The sequence below is a fragment of the Mirounga leonina genome, unplaced genomic scaffold (assembly GCF_011800145.1).
Source record: "Mirounga leonina isolate KUSES-001 unplaced genomic scaffold, KU_Mleo_1.0 Mir_176, whole genome shotgun sequence".
NCBI classification, from domain to species: Eukaryota; Metazoa; Chordata; class Mammalia; order Carnivora; family Phocidae; genus Mirounga; species Mirounga leonina.
In genome coordinates this window covers 49846755-49851334 of record NW_023270454.1, presented here as the reverse complement: position 1 = coordinate 49851334, position 4580 = coordinate 49846755, and the positions used below count along the sequence as shown (strand labels likewise).

General features: G+C 31.4%; 1 pseudogene; it reads left to right on the top strand.

Moving 5' to 3' along the window:
• Positions 1-558: 558 nt before the first annotated feature.
• LOC118022593 lies at positions 559-661 on the top strand (annotated as a pseudogene).
• Positions 662-4580: the final 3919 nt, after the last annotated feature.

Sequence of the window (4580 nt, the reverse complement as noted above, 5' to 3'; positions counted from 1 at the left end):
TCTTAGATAAACCACAAAACACTTGTTTTTGTGTTTTTCCAGTTTTATTTATAAGGCAAGACGAGTCATGGAAAAAGACAGAGGAAAACAGACAAATCAGTTGTCAGTATCCATGGCCTCTGATCCTGTCTTGACCATGAATAGAGGTGTTCAACATATACCTGCGAAAAAGCTTATAAAGATGTAGGCTCAACAAAGGAATGTAAACAGCAACAACCTAATGTGGAGTAACAATGGCAGGCTCTCCCACTCAAAGTTTTTTTTTTTTTTTGTGTGTGTGTGTGTGTGATTTCTTTCTTTCTTACATTTTATTTTAAATTTTATTTATTTATTTTTATTTTTTTAATTAACATATAATGTATTATTTGTTGCAGGGGTACAGGTCTATGATTCATCACACAATTCACATGACTCACCATAGCACATGCCCTTTAACTGTGACTTGTTCCTTTAAATTCATTTGATAAAGACAAAATCTCTACTGCAATCCTTGCTTGGCAAGGTCACGTGTTTGTCTCTGTCTGGTAACTCCCTTAATGGTCCATTACAGATTTTTTTAAGACTATACTTTCAGGGATCATTTCTATAGTTTGTAACTCTATATTTTCAAATAACATAATGTTTTATTCCATGAGACCTATATCAGTTATTAATGAATGGAGTTGTATATAAAACAAAATTTAAGATGAAGTTGCTGAAGCAAAATATGCAGTCCAAAATAATGTAGTTCAGGATTAGAATACTAGTTCCAATGCTATTATGTCTTTCCCAATAAAATAAAACTAAAAAGATAGTAATTGATATCATTCAAAAAGAAGAGGTCACACGATTTCTTAATAGAATATTTTGAAATGACCCTTGTATTCATAAAATATTTAAAAATATTATATTAACAAATTAATCCCAAAAAGTATGGGAAAACAAACACAAAGTGGCCCATTTCGTCATGACGCAGCATAATTCATACTTAAAACTTCTTGTTATTGAGACATAATTGACATCATATTTAAAACTTTTTACATCTACCAGTTCAATATAAAATGTGCCAAAATAGATTATAGTCCCTCATTAAGTTATATAAAAATACACCTATTAGCCAGACCATTTATGATTTTTAAAAATTTCTGTTAATAGAACTTCCAAATATTTGTTAAAATCTATGCACTTCTCTCAATTTTCTTTGTGAAAAGCACACAAACTGTAAAATACATGTGCTATTTACAATACAAATATATCATAATTCAGCACCATACAAAAGCAGTGCTGCTGTTCTCTTGACTATAGTGAGGAGATGTAAGATTTCCTTTTTGTTAGAATGTGGTATATATTAAGTAGCTTGCAGAATTAAACAATAAGAAAAATTACTTTAAGAACCAATTGTTATTGCAGAACAGGAAAAAGAAAATATAAGCAAACATTAAGGTTCTGAATAGAGATACACTGCTATTATTTGGAAAAGTCTGTTTGATAGACTACGTACACCTTCCAATGGCACCAAATCTCCCATTTCAGAGCTTCGGTGTTAGGAAGACTCATAAAATGATGGAAATCAAAATGGTTGAGGTGATTTTTTTTTTTTTTTTTTTTTTTGGTGCAAAATGGTGGTTTATTAAAGCCCTGGGACAGGATCCGTGGGCAGAAATAGCTGTTGCACCTGGATCTTGAGGAGCGGGGATCGGTCAAGGTAATTTTAAGCAGAAAAGTGTTCTTGATTTTTTATCTACTTGTAACATATGGTTTTGAGAACATAAAAACTACTCGCCAGGTATGTTTCCTTTCTCAGCATTGAATTAATATATAAATACTTCATTCCTTAACTTTTTCTCTTTCATTTGAATTAACTGAATGTACATCTTAAACTCATTTGTTACTTTATTTTAATGATATTCTATCAGTACTTATTTTTCTTCCTCTCTTGACATATTTTCACTACCCTATACCTTCCCAGAGAATATCAAGTCAATGCTCTGAGGATATGCCCTTTTGTCTCCTTACAGACCTGGGTCTCTTCTTTCATCTTAGAATTCCTTCATCTGCCATAAAAATGGAGTGAAAGACTGTACTCTCATTTTAAATACAAAACTATTACTACCCTTTAGGAACTGCTGCCTCCTTTATTTCTTGATCCTTTTAGGTATACTTATGATAGGTTTCTTAACATTTTTTTTTCTTTTTTCAGCTTCCTTTATAATTGAAGGTGGTGGTGAGTACTTTTGTGTATTTCCTGTCTGCAGAATCCTTCTTATCTGATAGTAAAAATTGTCTTTTTCTTGTGCTGAAGAAATTGATTGCCTCTGCCACATTTAAAAGATCAGCGATGATAATTTTGGTTTAAAGGTACTGACAGTTGTGAAATTTAGGTGAAATTTCATAATATTCTTTTATTCTGCCTCTTTTTCTGCACGGCAAAAAATTAAAATCTCTTCTATACTTTATACCACTCTGAGTTCTTTACTGTTTTTCCTTCTTGGTTTATTTTCTCCCATTTCTTAAATTTTAGGGGGCCAAATACAAACATATAATGAAGTATACCTAGTGTACAGGGTAGTGAGAATAACACCATGTTGAATGAAAACTGCCTCCATTGATTAAACGTTTACCTGCATCTAAATATTTACTTGATGGAATATATTTAAGTAGGTATTTCTTCATTTAACCTTCATATTCGTGCATATAAGGTAATTTTAAATTATGTAATAAAATTGTTTTCACATATATACAATATATATGCTTTTCAATAGTTTATACATTAAACAGAATTTTTGTTATCTTTCTTATAAAATAGTTACAGTATGGTTTTCAATTGATTCTCTGTTATCACTTTTTCTTTGGTTTGTATATGAGATTACTATTTTTCTTTGGTTTGTATAAAAAGAAGTTAAATTAATTTACCATTTTATATTTTCTCATTTTTCTTATTATAAATTGTCCCAATATATTTATACTCATTTAAACTAAATTCTAAAACCTATAAATTATTTCTTCTAACAATACAATCCTTTATAAGAGGACTTCATCAAGATTGATTTTTTACTTTCTAAGCTCTGGGTCTAAAGTCAGATTTGCTTGAACAATGTTCATGCAGTACCCATACCATCTAGTCACTGGGCTAGATGCTCTGATATACTTACTTTTGCTTAGTAATATTTAGTAGATATGTTTTCTCTTTAAACAACTTATTTAAGTAACTGCATAATATTAAATAAAAACTATTCTTGTTTTTTACAGTAACATTATTAGAAACCCTTTAAAAATAAGTTTAATTACATATGAAACAATTTTAAGACAATTCTATTATATAATTTAACTTTTTGGTTGGGTTTTTCAAAATGCCCCTTTACTATAATATTTTATTTTCTAAGTTATTGACAGGAAAGGGACAAAGAAAGAACTGCATGACTTTTTACATTGGCTTTAGTTTTCTTCTAGAACTTCCAAACTAGATATGGTTGATTCATTAACTTACTGAATAGTATCTATGAACTATCATTTTGAGCAGTTACTTAAAGTCACTGTGCACTATATTCTTAATCTGTGAAATGGGGAAAACAATAATAACTCCCATATTCAGTTGAAGTGCAGGTTAACTGAGCTAATCACATCGTAGGAACTCAGTAAGTGGTAATTATTACAAATTTTTTTATCAGAATAAATATTTCAAACTTAGAAAACTTAAATTATCTAATTAAGAAATTATCTTAATTTCTCTAATTAAATTATCCTTAATTAAGATAAATGCCTGGCATGCATTAAGTAGTTTAAATCGCTTATCTATTAGTGGAAGTAGTACTAGTATTGATTTCACAGCACTGGAATTACTTTGTGTTGAGTAAGGACAACACGAAATGGAAGGGTAAGAAGTTAAGCAAGACTGTAGGTTCAGGTAGTGTTTTGTTCTCAGCCTCATCCTATGAGAACTCTGGAACATAGATTGAACTGGAGAGTTTATCCTGATGCCTCCCCTCCCCCCAACGCTCCCACCAGAGAAGCTTAGTCTTAGTTGCCTGAATCTGCCATTAGCTAGCAGCCATCCTGCCAAGAAAAAGGAAGAATCAGTAGAAGATAAAATGTACAGGCAACTCAGGGCAGGTGACTTGACTTACCCAAGAGCAAGCCTTCTAAGAAGGTGTTAGCTATTAGAGGCGACACCCATAATGGTTGGGAGTAGAGCTCTCTTAACTGGTAAATGAAGGCCAGAGGAACTGGGCTAGGCGCTAAGAGAATCTACTCTGGGAACATTTTTGGCTCTCTCTCCCACAAGTTTCTGATAATCTCAATGTGAAGTGTTGGTCTTCTTACTTTATTTTAATTACTATGCCATTAATTAGCAGTGCCAAGTATATTGTATTTTCTCAATATGTTGAGTTGAAGAAAATAAGAGCAAGACATATAAATAAATGCCATCACCAGTTAATGAGATAAACAAAGGAAGATAAGAGATTGTGTTCAAAAGCTTAGGGCAGAAATTCTTGTTTTGTAATTCAAGAAGACATGGATGGTCTTCAGAAAAATATGTGTGACTTCCAGGGATTATATAAATGTGTGCTTCTGCATATAAGTGCATATTTTTCTAGAAATAG